Here is a 19,736-nt window from a genome sequence, read left to right on the forward strand (position 1 = left end):
ATGGTTCCTAGTTAGCATACAAAAGGGCCCGATATCAGCATCGAATGATGAGTGAAAGAATGGATGAATGAATGGCAAAGGGTTACAGGAAGACATCTCCGCTTCTGTCTGGGTTTCCCAAGGTTTTGAAGTATGAGGAGGAAGGACCTCACTTCACCGTATTTCCCTCCTGTGTGGTCACTGGGAAAACGCGACTCTCTGCACGTCTGTGCCCTTTTTGCTTTGCAGACTTTAGAGAGAACAAAGTCTTCATGACAAACATTGTTTTACTTTGCACCTTCCTTCTTTACCAAAGGTGGGTCAATGGAGGCTTTATATTTCAGCTTTGAGAAACAGTATCCAAGACTCTTGACCCCAAGAGGCCCAGAATTCTCTTACAAGAAATTTAAATATTTTTTGTTCCCTGTTGCAATAAACAGGTGCCTAGGAAAAGGCCCCGAATCAAATGTCTGTAAACACCCTTAGCTTCTGGGACTGCCTGCTCCCTTAAAGGGCTTTGGGATTCGAGTTTTAGAGCAAGCGGCCAGCTGCCTCCCACGTGGTCTGTACTTTCCTGAAGCCACTTCAAAGGAATCTCTCCCCGCAGAATGAGGAGAGGTACAGGGGGACAGTGCTTTAATACAGGGCTCCAAGCTATGGCTCTGTAGGGCCTGTGGGTGCTAGGGGTCCTTCAATGAGTGCCATCTCCTGGAGGCCGGTCGCACTCCTGAGGACCAGTCCCACTCCTGAGGACCAGTCCCAGGCAGAAGGGCATCTGCAGAAGAGCCCCGAGCGCCGATCCGTGCCTCGCCGGTGGGGGGCGCTCTCCCGTGGGAACAGTCGGGCCGGGCGGAGCGGGAGAGGCGGAGCTGGGCGGGACGCGGACCCTCCGCCCCCTGGGCGCCGCCCCTCGCTCTGCCAAACTTTGGGTTCCCAGCGGGTCTAAGCGGCCACTGGAGAGGAGGCGCGCCGCCGCCCGCCCGCCCGCCCGCCGCGTCCTCCGCCGCTGCTAGCGCTCGGCCCCCGGTCGCCCGTCGCGCTCGGCCCCGAGGGCATGCGGCAGCAGCAGCGGTCCCGGTTCCCGGGCTCGGCGGCGCGGGCGAGCGTGAGCGGTGAGTGGGGCGCGGAGCTCGGGGAGGGTTCCCGGAGCTGCAGCCGGCCGGGCCGCGTGGGGAGGTCGGGGCGCATCTCTGCCGGGCCCAGCCCGCGGCTTTTTTGGGTTGCCTGACGTCTAGCCCGGACCCCAAACCTATTCCATGTACCTTGGACAGACCTCTTTGGGCGACGTGGAGCACATCTTGCCCTTTCCGCCTTCCTTTTTTCCCTGCTAGGAGTAAAAAGCCGTCGGGATGCAGAATCCGCGCTGCGTCCTTCCCTGCTGTGAGCTGGTGGGCTGGGCTCAGAGGAGCGGAGAGCCGGGCGCAGGTTCCGCTGGCTTTGCACAGGTGTTTCTTTTCCAAACTCGATCTTGCAGCCGTCGATGGTGAACTTAGGTTCTCCCGTAGAGCCCACAGATAGAACATTTTCCAGCCATCAACTCCTCCCGGGAGTGGCGGTGTGTTAGTTAGGGAACAGTTCGAACCATGCTAGGTATCCAAAGATTTGGGAAATGGTTATTATGAATTCACTAGTAACTCTGTCAGGGGCAGTGCTTTGAGAGTAAGTGAAGGTCCTGACGGTCCCCCTCACCACCTGCAGACAAAAGTGCTTTGTTCTGTAGCAGTGTTACTTTATTGCTTTCCTTCAACAAGTTACAACTACCTAAAATTGCTTAGAAATTTCTCAAGCAAATACTTTGAGGAGTGACTGTGCTATTGGAAACAGTTTAGTTTTATTAAGGGAATCATTAAAACTGCCCCCAAAATATGTGGGTCATTTTTAAACGGCATTTTCCATGAAATGTTACTTGTTACTGTCACTGCGGTGCGTTTCACCCCCTACTTCTTTGCTGCCCTGGGTATTACCTGGCTTTGGGATATTATTTTAGAAGTTAAGAGCTTCTTTCAGCTTCTCATGGCTCCTACTTTTGTAAGTCAGAGAATAAAGTAAATGCCAGTCACAGGTGATCCCTCTTCACCAGTCGGTTATTATTTCATGCACTGCACAGCATGTCATCAATGCATGACCTTTTGTATTGCTAAGGAGAGTTACTGGGTTTTCCAGTGAGCTACTTAATCAGGGGTTGCTAACCTTGCTTCCGATGAGGAATTTCATCCAATTTTGTGTGTTCTGATCCAGTGAATAGAATTTTCCTTTTTTTGAACAGAAGTGATAGTTAGAAACACACCACTTCTGCTCTACTAACACCATGCTTGTCCAAACAAAGTGGGCTGTTCTAAAATACACCGCAAGCAACCCCTGCCAGTGAGGTTTCTATACTTGAGATAAGCTTCTGGAGGTGTCTCTTGTACCATGCGACTGTATATATCATATAGTGATATCCAGTCATCTGGACATAACATATTCATTGTTATGTCAATATAAGTACCAAGTGCGTGCGTGTGTGGTATGCGTGCTTAGGCATATCCGACTCTTTGCAGCTCCATTGACTGTTGCCTGCCAGGTTCCTCTGTCCGTCCATGGGATTCTCCAGGCAAGAATACTGGAGTGGGTTGCCATTCCCTTTACCAGGGGTTCCTCCCAACCCAGGGATCGAGCCCATGTGTCTTATGTCTCCTGCATTGGCAGATGGGTTCTTTACCACCAGCGCTACCTGGGAAGTCCATATAAGTACCAAGTACCTAGAAAAACAGATTATTTGAACACATTTTTCAAGTTTTATATTTTTGTCTTTAGAGTTCAAAACTTTGTAGCTTTAACTCTAAGTAACACATTTCTTTTCTGAATCTTACAGATGCATGAATAGTAGTTACCAGTCTCTTTATATTATTAGGTCAGGTCTAGTTAAATATCTAGGTTTCCCTGGTGGCTCAGTGGTAGAGTCTGTCTGCCAACACAGGAGACTTGGGTTTGATCCCTGCGTCAGGAAGAATCCCTGGAGAAGGAAATGGCAACCCACTGGGAAATCCTATGGACAGAAAAGCCTGGTGGGCTACAGTCCATGGGGTCACAAAGAGTTGAATAGGACTTAGTGACTAAAGAACAATTTACATATCTGGATGATTTACAAGGTGTTTAATTGAGCAGATCTACGTATGTTTTCTACAAATGAAGACTAAAATGAAAACATTTCAAAATGGGATAATTTTCCATTTATGTTCATCAGAACCTATTTGAAAATCTACATGCTAATCCTCTCTCATTTTTCCAAAACATATAGACACAGAGGAACCCCTGCACACATAGCACCATAGCCACTTAGCAGTCAAGGCACACACCCTCAAAGTGGTGCACCCATGCCCGAGGCTGGCTGCCTCTCCGCCAGGTTTTTCATCTTGGAGCAAAAATCCACCATAATCTAAGCCTAGCGTCTGATTTCTTTGGGCTGTGGCTGGGGGAATCATTGTAACTCGAATGGGAATTGCTATAACTCAAATTACCCATTAGCCATTCTCTGTGGAGTATACATTAATTCAAGATGCTTTCTGGACTGTGATTATACCCAACAGAGTGGTTAAGTCTGATTGCAAGGTTCTAAATGGCAGAGCCCAGGCCCAGGGCATTATTACTGTGGTGTAAAGAGAAGAGCTGGGCTTTGCAGTCAGACCAGCCTTTGTTCCAGGCCAGGCTTTGCGACTATGAATACTTTGCTTCACCTCTCTAATTTCCTTGTCTGTAAAAATGAAGATTATATCCACCTCCCAAGATGAAAAGAGAAAGCACTTAGTGGGGTCTTGATGTATAGAAGTACTCCTTAAATGTTGGCTGCCCCCTTTCCCTCCTGCTGCTAAGTCGCTTCAGTCGTGTCCAACTCTGCGCGACACCATAGACGGCAGCCCACCAGGCTCTGCCATCGCTGGGATTTTCCAGGCAAGAACACTAAAGTATTGACATTTCTATAAACATGCTGCTAATGTACATTGTACTGGTTAGAGTGCAAAGAGAGATTCCCAAGTCCTGAGTGACTTAGAGATGTTCTTCTCACTTCTCTTACTCATTTTCCTGCTTCCTCGCCATGGCCCTTTTACTCTTCTGTCCATTGTTTCTCCTGAAGATACTGAGCTGCCCCCTCTCTGACCTTTGTCCCTCATCCGGGATTCTTTGTGTATGTGGAGGAATCCCCTGGAACTTAGTCCTGCCGTGGCTGGGAAAGGTGGAGGTGAGGGGCGCAGAGCTGAGTGAAAGCCCCAAGAGCTTGTGCCCTTACAGTGCTGGGTTAGAGAGGCAGTTTGGTGTACAGGGGTCTGAGTTCTAACCCCAGCCACACTTGAGTGAACTCTTGTGACCTTGAATAAATTGTGTATCATCTTTGAATCAGTTTTCTCATTTGCACAATGGGGATAATGATTCTTTTTCTAGCTACCTGCATTGGTTGTGTTGGGTCCCATTAAATCAGGTATGCAGAAGAGCTTTGTGCCCGGCCAGGGTCACATAACAGAGAAGGCAATGGCAACCCACTCCAGTACTCTTGCCTGGAAAATCCCGTGGACGGAGGAGCCTGGAAGGCTGCAGTCCCTGGGGTCGCTGAGGGTCAGACACGACTGAGTGACTTCACTTTAACGCATTGGAGAAGGAAATGGCAACCCACTCCAGTGTTCTTGCCTGGAGAATCCCAGGGACGGGGGAGCCTGGTGCGCTGCTGTCTACGGGGTCGCACAGGATCTGACACGACTGAAGTGACTTAGCAATAGCAGGGTCACATAAATATTGGAATTAAAGAGGCAGGGCCTCCAGATATGGGGCAGACAGGCTGTAGGGGTGGGAGGATCTCCACATGGGTGTTGGACATGCTGAGTGAACTTGCTGCCTCCTCAAGGAAGAAATCCTGCCAAAGGCTGCAAGATTGCTCCATGGGAAATATGAGAGGAAGAGAAATTTCAGGACCAAGATTACCTAACATTGTGTGATCGAAGGTGCAGGGCAAAGGTCCAAAGAAGTTTTCATTCCATCTTAGAATTACCTGTGCTGTCTGCTCATCTCAGTTCTTAGTAGACAGAAACATAGAGTTAACTAACCAGCCAGTGAGTCAGAGCAGAGTGGTACTGGCGATCATCAGACATTAAATTGGGGTGCCCTATCCTGTCCCTGGGCTTCCCAGGTAGCACCAGTGGTGAAGGACCAGCCGGCCAATGAAGGAGACAGAAGAGATGTGGGTTGATCCCTGGGTCAGGAAGATTGTCTGGAGGAGGGCATGGCAACCCACTCCAGTGTTCTCGCCTGGAGAATCCCATGGACACAGGAACCTGGTGGGCTACAGTCCATGGGGTCGCAAAGAGTTGGACACTACTGAAGCAACCTAGCAGGCATGCACAAGCCATCCTCCCTGGCCTATGCCTACTTGGTAACTTGAGTCTCCAAGGCTTACTCTGCAAAGCACTAAACCACTCAAGGCATTCCCCCTCCTACCCCAAACAATTAAGCTTATTATTTAATTCAGTCTGAAAGGTGTGTGTTGCTGTCTGTCTGACTTGCCTGGTGAGCCAGGAGAACAGAGCCCAGTGAAAGGAAAGTCTCACTTCCTGGCTTGTACCCCCTCTTCCCTCTCCAGGCTGATGTCTTCATCCTTATTGCTCTTCATCTCCTGGCCTGGCCTCTGTGGCCCCAACCCCTAGCCTCTTGTCCCATTAGCCTACTGCCTTGAACTCCTCGCTTGCCTGTTCCCCTCCCTGCTCCCGTAGACCTTGCCTCCCATCCTCAGATGTGAATTATTCATACAGCCAGGTCTGGGCCAGACTGAGAGTCACTCTGAAAAACAGCCTGCTGCACCCCTTCCTAACGATGTTAGTCAGCCCCTGAAATTACTCATCAGCTCTCCTGTGTCTTTATTGCTCCCTGGATGTTTGGCTGGAGGACCTACTAGCCCTGGTTGATTCAGCCTTGTGCAGCCTGATATGGCATCATCAGGGTGGCTTGGCAGGTGGAAGGGATGGGTTGAAGGGCATTTTATCTCCTCCATAAGTGCCACTAGTTTGCCCAAAGGCTCTCCAAACAAATATGCAATCTGAATAAAAGCAGTGTGCTTGCTTTGTAAATGCACCTTTAAGGCCATTCCCCTGGTCTCCCCTTTCAGTCATGCTGCCTCCAGACCCCTCTTTTTCAGAAAGGCTTGAGCTGTCCCCAGATGGACTCAGAGCATGTAAATCAAAGGTGGGCAGTAGAGTCCATCACAGATGTTCACTTCCCAAAGGGAGCTAGAATGCAATGTTAAGGCTCACAGCCCTTGAGAGTAACTAGTTGTTGAAGATCAAAGCAAGGCACTGGGTATAGAACATCCCTGAATAATTTGCCTCCTGCCCTGGTTGATTTCTAATAGGTCAATCCTTTGAATAGGAACCCTCTCCCTGAACTAAACTGTCACATGGATCTGGCAAGGAGAAAATAAGTATAATCTTTTTCTATATCCCCATGGCATTAGGCGGAGAAGGCAATGGCACCCCACTCCAGTATTCTTCCCTGGAAAATCCCAGGGACAGAGGACCCTGGTGGGCTGCCGTCTGTGGGGTCACACAGAGTCGGATACGACTGAAGCAACTTAGCAGCAGCAGCAGCATGGCATTAGGATTAGTCAGGGTTCTCCAAAGAATGGAACCAATGGGATAGCTGTTTATAAGAGGGTGTTTGTTTCAAGAATTGACGTAGGGTCATGGAGGCTGAGAAGTCACACAGTCTTGCCATCTGCAAACTAAAGAACCAGCAAAGCAGGTAGTGTAATTCAGTCTGAGTCTGAAGGCCTGGGAATAGAAGCGCTGATGTCTGAGGACAGGAGGAGATGTTATCCCAGCTCAGACAACAGGGAATATTGGCTCTTCTGCCTCCTTTTTGCTCTATTCAGTCTCTCAGCAGACTGGATGATACTCAGCCACTTTGCTTGAGGATCATCTTCTTTACTCAGTCTACAGATCCAAATGCTAATCTCTTCTAGAACCACCCTCATGGCACACTTACTTACCAGCTACGTGGGCATCCCTTAACCCAGTCAAGTTGCACATAACAATAATCCTTGCATCACCAAACCAGGAAGTTGCCATTGTTACAACAGTACCATCCAATCCACAAAGCCCACGCATATTTCATCAAGAGTCCCCCAGATGTCTCTTTTTTTCCTGCCTGATTTGGGATTCATGTTAAATTTGTCATATTGTTTTCTAGAATAGTTACTCAGACTTTCCCTTTCCTAAAGCCCTTGCAGTTATACAGGTCTTGCATACAGTAGATGACTCTCAGACTGGGTCTGGCCAGCATTTCTTCCCAACCAGACTTGAGCATATGTTCTTGGCAGGATGCTCTGCTCTTCTCAGCACATCACATTAGAAGATACACAATATCAGCCTATCCACCACTGGAATTTTGGCCCTAATCACCTGATTATGTTGGTGTCTGCCACATCTCCCCACCTTCAATTCACCATTTTTCCCTTTGAAATATATTGGTGTTTGTGAAGAGGCATTCTGAGATTATTCTAATAGCCTGTTCCTCATTAAACCTCTACCTAAAGCCTTATTGGGATTCCCTGATAGCTCAGTTGGTAAGAATCCGCCTGCAATGCAGGAGACCCGGTTTGATCCCTGGGTCGGGAAGATCCACTGGAGAAGGGATAGGCTACCCACTCCAGTATTCTTGGGCTTCCCTTGTGGCTCAGCTTGTAAAGAATCTACCTGCAATGCGGGAGACCTGGGTTCAATCCCTGGATTTGGAAGATCCCCTGGAGAAGGGAAAGACTACCCACTCCAGTATTCTGGCTTGGAGAATTCCATGGACTATAAAGTCCATGGGGTTGACGAACAGTCAGACATGACTTTTTATTCTTCCCTGCTGACTTCTGCCAGAATCAGCTACCTCTCTGAAGGTTGCCAAATGGTGATTCTTTAGTTCCATTACTCCTTTCACATTTGTTAGTTGGCATTCAATTATAAGGAAGAACTTTCTTTCTCCTTCATGCATTTATTCATTATATTAGGACGTATTTGTGGATTCTTTTTGAATACAATATGTTGAGATCTCATACTATCATTACTTATTTTGATGCTCAAATTGTTCTCAGTTTGACCAGTTGAGAGTCCCTCTGAACTTGCTCCTTTGTCCTTTTGGCATCTTTATAATTCACTGAGCATTTTAAAGTTTTCTGTCATCACGAGCTATCTCAGGCTTATCTTGTACTTTCCCTGACCTGGTTAGTCATCCCTTTTGGTAGAGAATGCTATTTAGAAAACAAGATATGGAAGGTTGGTGTGCCATTGTTACTGGGGTATTGTTGCTTTAGATCTCTCAGAGGACAAACTAGGAAATATATGTATATATACATATACATTTATATATTGTCTACATAAGGCCATATATTATAAAATCATGAGTTCATACTAAGACCTCCAATTCCAATCCAACACCCAAGGATCTTTCTAGTCTTACCTGTTTATATATTTCTACATATCATCTCTGGCAGTTAGAAACTTGACTCCCATTGCCTTCAGTATTTTTACTTATTTGTTCAAAGTAGCTCATCTCTCAGCCACAAAGGCCATCCTGCTTCCCCTGTGTCCACCTCTCTTCCCACTGCTGCCTGTCTTTGACTGCCAGGCCTGTTAGCTCAGGCATGTGTGCAGCTTTATTATCAGCCTCCAATCCCTCCAGCTCCCTATGGTTCCCCAACTATAGCCCATTCTTCCTTGCAACTCCCCAGACTCCCTTTCATCATAACTGCATTCTCAGCCACCTGCTGGCCCCTCAGTTCTGGGGAGGGAAGAAAAGAGAAGGTAGAGAAAGAGAGAAGATAGGAATGATAGAAAGCAAAAAGAGAAATAGTATATACATTTTAAAAAGTTTCCATGGGTTGATATTAGGTCAACACTAGCCTTTCTTAGTTAAGTTCTAATCTAACTTCGGTAGTCAGATAATTGATGTCTGTGGCCTAGTTCAGCTGGTAAACTCTGTTGAGATGATGGGGAAGGTAAAATTCGTTAGGAGAAACTATTTCTTAAATTATATGATTCAACATGTTAGAAGTAAATTGAGTTGCTTGCTCTTCTGAGTTTTCTCTGAAGGAGGCAAACTAAATAATTGTTGCTATTTTCTATCTGTACTTAGAGTTTTAGCCATTTTCATTTGATAATGGATTTTCCCCATAAACTCTTGTCAAAAATTCCAAGTAGAGATACATTTACAAATTTTATTGACATTTACCACAATCATATTACTTCTAGAATCACTAAATGCTTGCAAAAGGCATTAATGTCATTACAAAAAACAAATCTGCATATTTTATTTCTCATGGGGTTAGAGGATTAACTACTGAAAAAAAAGAGGCTGCAGTGGTCAGAGTGGTGAAAAGAGCCCTGGGCTCAAAGGATGAGAGCTGGTCAGAGTGAATCAGTGTCTCCTGGTTTTACTTTTCTCCTCTGTGAGAGGGAGAAAGCTATCCTGCCCATCTCACCATGGGCTCAATGGGAAGAGACATGAACTCACCTCGAAAACTGCTCATTGGTCTTTTAATGAATATATTTTGATGGGTTACTCTAAGATCCAAAGTGGTAGAGGAAGTGTAGTAAAATTATTAGAAGATTAAACATGGGGTTTAATTTCATCGGGTGAAGATTAAACACCCAGCTGGCTAAACTCCATTTATACTTTTTCTCTGGGGCTGCATGTTTCCAACTGGTAGTGAGAAACACCAGTTAGTGACCCTGGACAGGGTGGTAGAGGGGAGACGTCTTGAGGTTGTAACGCCAGTGACCCACCCAGCCTGAGGGAGGGATTTCCTCCTTTGATCTTCCCTCCCTGGTCTCTCTTGGGATCCCCGCCCCCACCTGTTGGGAACAGACTTGCCCTGTTGCTTTACTGGACTTGTCTGACGCCTCTGGACCTGGAAGTGGGCTGAGAACTTTACACTGGCTGTTTCGTTCACTTTGTCCCAATAACCCAATAACCTGACAAGTTAGTCTTGTCTCAGTTTCATAACAGAGAAAATTGAGGCTCAAAGAGGATAAGTAACTGTCCTCGTGTGTGCATGCTCAGTTGTGTCCAACTCTCTGTGACCCCGTGGAATGCAGCCCGCCAGGCTCCTCTGTCCATGGGATTTCCCAGGCAAGAATACTGGGGTGGGTTGCCATTCCTTCTGCAGGGGATCTTCCTGACCCAGGGATGGAAACCCAGGTCTAGTGCCACCTGGGAAGCCCAACTGTCCTCAGGCCCCACTGACAATAACAATACAGCCTCTATGTCAGAGACTACTCTGAATGCCTCATTAAATCTCACAGTAGTCTTAGGAAGAGGGTACTGTTGTTACCCCCATTTTATAGATGACACAATTAGGTACAGAGAGGTTAAACCTGGTAAGCAAGGCTTTAGGTTTACCTGTTGGCTCAGTGGTAAAGAATCTGCCCACCAGTGCAGGAGACATAGGTTGGATCCCTGGGTCAGAAAGATCCCCTGGAAGAAATGGCAACCCACACCAGTATTCCTGCCTGGAAAATCCCATGGACAGAGGAGCCTGTCAGGCTACAGTCCATGGGGTCACAAAGGGTCTGATACAGCTGAGTGACTAAACAACAACAACAAAAGCAAGGCTTTACACTCAGGCCAGTTATCACCAGAGGCCATATTCTTTTTGGTCTTTTGATATCCAGTTTCCCCAACACTATTTGTTGAAGAGACTGTCTTTTCTCCATTGCATATTCTTGACATCCTTGCCAAAGATCAGTTGATCATATACACATGAATTTATTCCTGGGCTGCCATTCTCTTCCATTTGTCTACGTGTGTCATTCACTCAGTCGTGTCCGACTTTGTGACCCCATGGGCTGTAGCATACCAGGGTCCTCTGTGCATGGAATTCTCCAGGCAAGAATACTGCAGCAGATAGCCATTGCTTTCTCTAGGGGATCTTCCTGACCCAGGGATCAAACCCAGGTCTCCCACATTGCAGGCAAATTTTTTACCATCTGAGCCACCAGTGAAGCCTCCATTTGTCTATTCAGCTCAGTTCAGTCACTCAGTCGTGTCCGATTCTTTGCAACACCACGAACTGCAGCACGCCAGGCCTCCCTGTCCATCACCAACTCCCAGAGTTCACTCAAACTCACGTCCTTCGAGTCAGTGATGCCATCCAGCCATCTCATCCTCTGTCGTCCCCTTCTCCTCCTGCCCCCAATCCCTCCCAGCATCAGAGTCTTTTCCAATGCGTCAACTCTTTTCATGAGGTGGCCAAAGTGCTGGAGTTTCAGCTTTAGCATCAGTCCTTCCAAAGAACACCCAGGGCTGATCTCTTTTAGAATGGACTGGTTGGATCTCATTGCAGTCCGAGGGACTCTCAAGAGTCTTCTCCAACACCACAGTTCAAAAGCATCAATTCTTTGGCACTCAGCTTTCTTCACAGTCCAACTCTCACATCCATACATAACCACTGGAAAAACCATAGCCTTGATTAGATGGACCTTTGTTGGCAAAGTAATATGTCTGTCTTTATGTCATACTTTTTCTCATCACTGTAACTTTATATTGGTTTGAAGTATGTTTTGAAACCAGGAAATATAAGGCCTCCAGATTTGTTCTTTCTCAAGATTGTATTGGCTATTTGGAATCCTTTGTGTTTTCACATGAATTGTAAGATTTTTTTTTCTATTTCTGTAAAAAAAAAAAAAAGTGCCACTGAGATTGTGATAGCAATTGCTCTGAATTTGTTGTGTAGGCATCTTAACAATCAATTCATTTAAGTTCAGTTCAGTTGCTCAGTTGTGTCCAATTCTTTCTGATCCTGTGGACCTTAGCACACCACACCTCCCTGTCCATCACCAACTCCTGGAGTTTACTCAAACTCATGTCCACTGAATCGGTGATGCCATCCAACCATCTCATCCTCTGTCCTCCCCTTCTCCTCCTGCCTTCAATCTTTCCCAGCATCAGTCTTTTCCAATGAGTCGGCTCTTCACACCAGGTGGCCAAAGTATTGGAGCTTCAGCTTCAGCATCAGTCCTTCCAATGAATATTCAGGACTGATCTCCTTTAGGATGGACTGGTTGGATCTCCTTGCAGTTCAAGGGACTCTCAAGAGTCTTCTCCAACACCACAGTTCAAAAGCATCAATTCTTCGGAGGTCAGGTTTCTTTATAGTCCAACTCTCACATCCGTACATGACTGCTGGAAAAACCATAGTTTTGACTAGACGGACTTTTGTTGGCAAAGTAATGTCTCTGTTTTTTAATATGCGTCTAGGTTGGTCATAGCTTTTCTTCCAAGGAGCAAGCGTCTTTTAATTTCATGACTGTAGTCACCATCTACAGTGATTTTGGAGCCCAAGAAAATAAAATCTCTCACTGTTTCCATCTTTTTCCCATCTATTTGCCATGAAATGATGGGACCAGATGCCATGATCTTAGTTTTCTGAATGTTGAGTTTTAAGCCAGCTTTTTCACTCTCCTCTTTCACTTTCATCAAGAGACTCTTTAGTTCTTCACTTTGTGCCATAATATCTTAACAATATTAGGTTCTAATCCATGAGCACAGCATGTCTTTCCATTTACTTATGTCTTCTTCAATTTCTTCCACCATTGTTTTATGGTTTTGAATATACAAATATTTTGCTTCCTTGGTTATATTAATTCTCAAGTATTGTATTCATTATAGTGCTATTGTGAATCAGTTTGTTTTCTTAATTTCCTTTTCAGTTTGTTTATTGTTGGTGTTTAGAAATGCAACTGATTTTTGTATGTTGATTTTGTGTCCTACAACTTTACTGAATTAGTCCATTAGTTCTAACAGTTTTTTTTTTTAACGTATGTGGGATCTTTAGGGTTTTCTACATATGAGATCATGTCATCTGCAGACATATAAGTTTACGCCTTCCTTTCTGATGTGAATACCTTTTATGTCATCATCTTGTCTGATTCTCGCAAGAACTGAGATACTGTATTGAACAGAAGGGGCCAGAGTGGGTATCCTTGTCTTGTCCCTCCTGATCTTACAGGAAGAACTTTCAGTTTTTCACTGTTGAGTATGATCATTGCCGGGGCCTTGCTCTTTAACCACTCTGCTCACCTGCTTTACTAGTAGTACTTGAACCCAGAACCCAAAACCCGTGTTCTTCCACCACACCACGTCGCCTCTCCTCTGCTTCCTCACCCCCTTCTACCTGCCCCTTCCTGCTTCCCTGCTTTGTTTCAAGCAGCAGAAGAGGGAAGCGGCAGTGCCCGAGGCCTCATCACGGCAGTGCTGGGCCCATACTTTCAGGCAGGGGACGGGTCTTTCCTGGACTGTAGGTAGTGTCGTGCAGGTAAAGGATGCCTTTGGTATTGGTCCTTGTTAAATTGAAGTGTTAGAGCGTGAACAGTGATTCCAGAATGCCAGCTGCATATTCCACTGAATTTGGGGGAAATTTTGAGTTAACTGACTTTCTTGAGAAGTATTATCTACCATTTATTGAGTACACCCTATGTGCTAAGCATCTTGCTAGGCGCTTTATAAACAGTGCTTTCATTATCCTTTCAACAATCTATATCGTTGTTGTAGTTATTGTGCTGTAGTTACCTTTAGAGAGGAAGGAAAAGGCTCTGGCCAGATCAGTGATGTGCCAGGTTAGAGGTGTTGCTGACAGTGAAGAGCCTACATCTGACCCAGGGCCAGCTGTCGCCAAAGCTCCTGCTGCTTTCTCCCTGCTCCCCAGCCTCCCCTGTGTCACAGCCTGCCATACTTTCCTTGAAAGGATTTAGATGACCAGAACTCCACAGGTCTGGCCTTCCCTTCTCTAAACCTTGTTTTAAATACTCATGATAAAATGTCCATTTCATTGCTTATTCTGACCGACAAACATTCATTATACAATGGAGGGATAGAAACAAGCAGACCACAACAAAATAAAACTCCCACCCTTCTGAAAAGTGGAAGACACCTAGCAGCCACAGGTGTGTAAAAATGATGAACCACTGCTGGGAAGGAATTATTAAGATTTCCCTGCCTCAATCCCTGCTACTGCTCTCTGAGAGAGTCTTCCTAGTGGCCTTGACTTTGACTCTGTTGCCTGGGAAGTTCTTCCTTATCCATCACCCTCTATGGCCATATCTGAAATGGCTGTTGGAAAGTATGAGCTCCATGCCTCGCTATAGCTTCCATGGCAGTGTGGTTCCTTAAAAAGTTTACAGTCTTCTGATCTGTTTGCTTCTGGTCAATTCCATACACCAGTTACCATATCCAAGTTCTATTCTGGACCAAGTTCTTTAGCATTCCTTATTTCCCAGTGTCTGTCTGGGTCCATCTCTCTCTTCCTCTCCTTAGTTGTCTCTACTCTGACTTCCTCTAAAACATGGACTTGGGCAGGAGGGTGCACGCTTACTCTGATCTTTCCTATCAGCCTGACTTCTTTGTTCCAATGCCATGTTTTACTGAGAGGCCTTTGAGAAAGGCTGTGAGCAACGATATTATTTTCTAGTCTTTGCAGTTGTAGAAGCAGTTAACTTTTCTGATCCTCCAAGGCCTCCAGCTTCTAGGTACTGCCCATTTTTCTCCACTTTTGCTTACAAATGATCCTTGCCTGAGCTCATCTCTTTCTGGGAATGCCTTTCTAAAAGCTAGGGCTTCCCAGGTGACTCAGGGGTGAATAATCTGCCTGCCAATGCAGGAGACACAGGAGATGCTGGTTCGATCCCTGGGTCAGGAAGATCCCCTGGAGAAGGTCATGTCAATCCACTCCAGTATTCTTGCCAGGATAATCCCATGGACAGAGGATGCTGATGGTCTGCAGTCCATAGGGTCATAAAGAGTCAGACGCGACTGAGTGAGCATGCACACACACACACACACACACACACACTAAAAACTGTGAGGAGCAGCCATTGCTTGCTCACAGTATGTTTCCTTCCAACACTTGCACCTAGAGCTGCAGGCTTCTTTGGCAGAGAAGCCCCCAAATACAGTGATTTGAAGATGACAGAAGTTTTTTTTTTTTCTCTCTCTTGTTAATAATCCTGAGGTTTGGATTTGAAGGGCTCTTTTTATTTTGTTTCTCCACCATCTACCAGGGTAACGTTTCACAAACTCCCTTTGTTTAAAGATAGATTTCTTTACATCCAGTATGCTGAAGACCAGTATTTTGGTTTGGACTCTACAGATCATGCATTTGTATTTCATAACAATGTCAAATTGTGACAGACATTTCTAGGTGTTTATTCATAATTTCTGTAGTTTTATCTGTTTATTAATGGAAAGTTGTCCCCGGATGACTTTGAGTTGTGCTTCTAGGGCTCTGCCTTGGTCTGAATGTTGAGTGCTGGATCACAGGCCTCTCTGAGCTCTAGCATGCAGGAAGGTGAAAGAGCATGAAGTTGTCGGGCTGCTCCAGGGCTAACCCGGGAGCTGTGCTCTTCATTAATGCTCACAGTCCATTAGCAAGGAGTTAGCCACACGACCACCCTGGCTGTAAGCAGGCTGGGAAATGGAGTGTATTACTCTGTAAGAAAAGGAAGACATGATCTAACAGTCTGTGCCATAGACCATAAAGCCAAGAATGACGAAAGAAATAATTATGAGAGAAGTCACAGGGCAGCAGATAGTCATGGGCAAGTGAGTTGGAAGAACTGTCCTGAGCTCAGTGTCCTGTCACTCAGAACAGGACCTCTTGGAAGTGGAGTCTGGGGTTCTGCTGGTCCTTTTATGCAGCCTGAGGGCCACAGGCTGGTAGTGTGGTGAGGTTAACAAGGGGGAAGTTCGCTCAAGAAGGGGCCAAGAACCATTCTCAGGAGGAAATCCAGAAATGAGATACACAGATTTGGCGTTAGAATCCACAAGGCTGTGTTCAAAGTGCTGGGGCAGAGGTGGATCTGATTGCCTGAGATGCTGCAGTAATCAGGGTCAGTGGAGCACCGGGAAAGGGGTTATACTAGTCTGTCCTGAATCCAAGCAAAGCCCTGGAAGAGGGAAAACAAAAGATCCTGGCCAATGTGAGCTGGGAGAAGTCTCTCCAATCCCAAACCTCTCTGCCAGCGTGCAAATGCTATGCTACAAACAACCCGTAAAACCCAAGACCACCCTTGCTTTAGCCCCTGCGTTAAAACCTGGTGCTTAAGCCTCAAACTTTGTTCCTATTCCAGCAGCTGAACTGAAGGAAGTTTCATCCAATCCTGCACAGATGCTACCCTCGTGGTGACTTTCTTGTTTATCTTGGAGGCAGTTTGGGAGCTTAGCATGAGAGAGAGAGGACATGAGCAGTGTCAGGGCTTGAGCTAGTTCTAGAGTCACCATATAGAGGAAATAACTTAAGCAATCATAGCTCTGGTGCAAGAAAGTTTAAAGGGAAAAGAAGAGAGACCTGAGGGCTGAGTCTAGGAATATGTACACTCCAAGGCTGATGGAAGAAAGCATGACAGAAATATTGAGGACAGTGGAACGAGAACCAGGAAAGAGTAGAGTCACAGAGGCTTGGGAGGGGAGTTTCAAGAAGAGAGTAACTCTCTGTCCATATCCACAGTGAAACCAAAGAAAAAGAGAGACTGGAAATAAAGGATTTGTTATTGAATTATTCAGTAAAATTGAGCATATTTTTATTATGTGCTGATTACAGGCAAGTTTCTGTGTCTGTGCTTCAGAGAACAGGGAGACAGAAGGATACCAGCTCTGCCCAACAGGTTTGGAAGTGAGGTGAAGACAAATAAATATTTAATACGGTGTGTTGAATGCCATAGGAGAGGTACCAAGTATTTCATAGCCGAATTTCTTGAAAGAATAGCCTATACTTTCTTTCTACTTCTGTATCACCCAGGCATCATTCAATAAAGTGTGATCAAGTTCTTGCCTCCTGTACTCCCAACCAGCAAACTAAAACTAACCAGCACATGAACTAGACACGTGTTGTCCATGCCCATGGGCATGCCCATGATGCCCATGTCCATTGGGCATCAGGTGCACAAATTTAAGTAAGAAACTGGTGGCCTTTCAGAAGCTTGCATTCTGGTGGTCAAGGCTGACACTGAGACAGAGGCTGCTTCTACAGTGCAGTAACAGGGGAGTTCCCTCCAGTGGCTAAAAGAATCTGAATTTAGTAAAGAGTCACCTTAGGAGAATGAATGTATATATGTCTGAAAGCTCCAGGGGTATACATGTGTATAGGTTCCAGACTTAAGGAATGCTTCTGGCCTCCCCCAAGTGTGTTTGTATTCATTTTGGAGGAGTAAAGGTGATGAATGCTGGAATAAGATGAGACTGTTGATGGAATGGAGATGAGCTGATTCCCTCCCTCTCCCTCAGTGCCTTAAGCCCCCATGCTCTTTGTCTACTTAGGGACTAAGTCTGGTTCATGTCCGCAGGGCCTAAAAATCATCTGCCATCATAGCATCACCACCATTATAGTATCTCCACCATTTTAGCATCTCCACCAGCCTGCAGAGCTTCTGGGAGAACAGCACTCATCTAGCAGCCCCCGTGGCTGGCCCTGCCACTGGAAATGCCACTGTGGAGGGTGGATCAGTGGTGCCACCAAAAGGCAGCCCTTGTGGCAATGTCTGCCTGGCCTCAAATCAGGTGGCAGTGCCCCTTGGTTCAGGTTGTCATTACCCTGCCCCTCTCCACCCTGCCCTCTTCACAGGATCTTAAGGGAAAGTCTGCTGCTTCTTTCTCTCCACTTCTAGTTTCAGACCTGGCTAACCTGAGGCCCAAATGAACACCTCAACCCACATCATTTATTTCCATGGTATATAAGACCAGGAACTCAGAGCTGGGACTGATGCTGGAGAACACTGCAGGGCATCCATGAGGTAGACTCCAGCATGCAGGGATCTGTTGTGCAGTCATCTTTCTTGTATAGAACCCCTGAGGCAGATGCGTGTGTGCTCAGTTGTGTCTGACTGTTCCCAACCCCATGGACTGTAGTCTGCCAGGCTCTTCTGTCCATGGGATTTCCCACACAAGAATACTGGAGTGGGTTGCCATTTCCTACTGCAAGGGATCTTCCTGACTCTGGGATTGAACCCGTGTCTCCTGCACCTCCTGCATTGGCAGGCAGATTCTTTACCACTGAACCACTAGCAAAGCCTGCATATAACCCCTAACTGTGGGCAAATCACTCATTGATTGAATCACTTAGTGTGTGTAAGGAAATTTGCTAGGGTTCTGGCATGACTAAGGGGACATAGGGAACATCTAAAGAATTGTAATACTGGCCCATGCCTTTGAGAATACTGTTTATTCCTCTTTCCTTCTCTGAGAGTTGCTACATTTATAGCTGGAAATATTATGTGTGCTTGATCATACTAAAAGATTTAAGAAAATCTATAGCATATTAACACCTTTAAAATAACACTGTTGTATTATAATGTACTTGAAGATGATATCTGTTTCACTACGTGAGAGTTAATTTGGTATCTGGAGGAGGGGGTTGATCACCTGGTAACTGGGGGAGGGCAGAGTTCATGAAAATCAAGAGATGGTGCAATGACCCAGAGCTGGAAACAGCAAGGAGCTGTTAACACCCCTCAAGCTGAAAGCCAAGGAGAGGGGGAAGGGGAGGCTGCCAGTAACGAGAGGCTGCCTGCCAGGTACTAACCCGGCCAACTCAGAGCAATATGCCAGGGAGTGAGCAGGGGAAGTCAGTGTCTCAGCTCTGCCCCACCCCCTCCTCTTCATCTTTCACTGTACCTCTCAGGGTAGGAGCTGCAGGGCAAGGAAGCCAGTTGATGTGTTCCCAGCAGGGAAAAGAGCAAGTGGAGAGGGTCGGAGAGGGAGCTGGATGGGCGGATGGTTGAAATCAGACACAGCGTTCTCTTGTCTTTTACATGCACTTCTGTGACCTGATTACCTTCATACAGGTGTGCTGTTTTACTTCTCGACGTGCATAGGATGGTAGAGGGGGATGGAATGGGGATGGCTGTGAGACTCCTGCTTTAGTGACCAAACAGCGGTGCTCTCCTTTAGAGCCTCTGAAGCTTTCATTAAAACAACAATTTCCCTCTATAGTCACATGATTTGAAAGTGTGATTTTCCTTTCTGTATCAAATTTCAGGATTCAAACAGGCACTAACCTGGGCAGGCATGCTTTCTAGAAGCAAGGAGGGGTCACTGCAGGTCACTATTCACCTGTTACTGGGAACAGCAGGGGACTATTTGGAACACACCATGTCAGTGAACTCCGGGAGTTGGTGATGGACAGGGAGGCCTGGCGTGCTGCGATTCCTGGGGTCGCAAAGAGTCGGACACGACAGAGCGACTGATCTGATCTGATCTGATCTGATATAGAGCTGGAGATTCTTGAACATCCTTCTCAGTACCAGAGGCAGATTTAGTCACAAAATGGATTGAGCCAGGGAATGAATGCAGTATGTGGTTACGTTAAGACAAGCAGTTTGGGCCAAAATTTTCTCTTGTGAATTTTATAAGGAAAAGAAATCTGATTTTCTTCTTCTGAGAAGTCATTGGCTGTAAGTAGGAACTTTGAAATTTCTCAAAATATATCTTCACAGAGTGACAAAGTTCTTTGTACAAAAAATATCTCTTTCAGGGATGAATGTCCACATTTTAAATTTTGGCATTCTCTCCTCCTTCAAACATGTGATTACATGATGATCTAAGGATCATTTGCTACATAATAGAACATATGGAGTTATATGTAAATATTATTCATTTTAAGCATTCTGATTAGCATCTTTACTTTTAAGACTGCCAAAATGTATGTCATCTGTCCAGCCTAATGAATTAGAGGAGATTAAAATTGTATACGATTGACAGAG

At 45.9% G+C, this 19,736-nt stretch overlaps 1 protein-coding gene across 2 annotated transcripts in view; it reads left to right on the forward strand.

Annotated features, from left to right (window-relative positions):
• The first annotated feature begins 467 nt into the window (after positions 1-467).
• The window catches only part of LPAR3 (lysophosphatidic acid receptor 3), an 84,578-nt gene continuing 65,309 nt past the window's right edge, over positions 468-19,736 (forward strand). The window contains exon 1 of one of the 2 annotated variants that reach the window (XM_070367767.1): positions 468-597. The gene's annotated coding sequence lies outside the window, so the exon portion shown is untranslated. Of the gene's footprint in view, positions 598-888; positions 1,092-19,736 lie in introns of those variants that run through there. The other variant, XM_070367766.1, reaches the window with a different exon arrangement.

This window comes from Bos mutus, chromosome 3 (genome assembly GCF_027580195.1).
Source record: "Bos mutus isolate GX-2022 chromosome 3, NWIPB_WYAK_1.1, whole genome shotgun sequence".
Classification (NCBI taxonomy): domain Eukaryota; kingdom Metazoa; phylum Chordata; class Mammalia; order Artiodactyla; family Bovidae; genus Bos; species Bos mutus.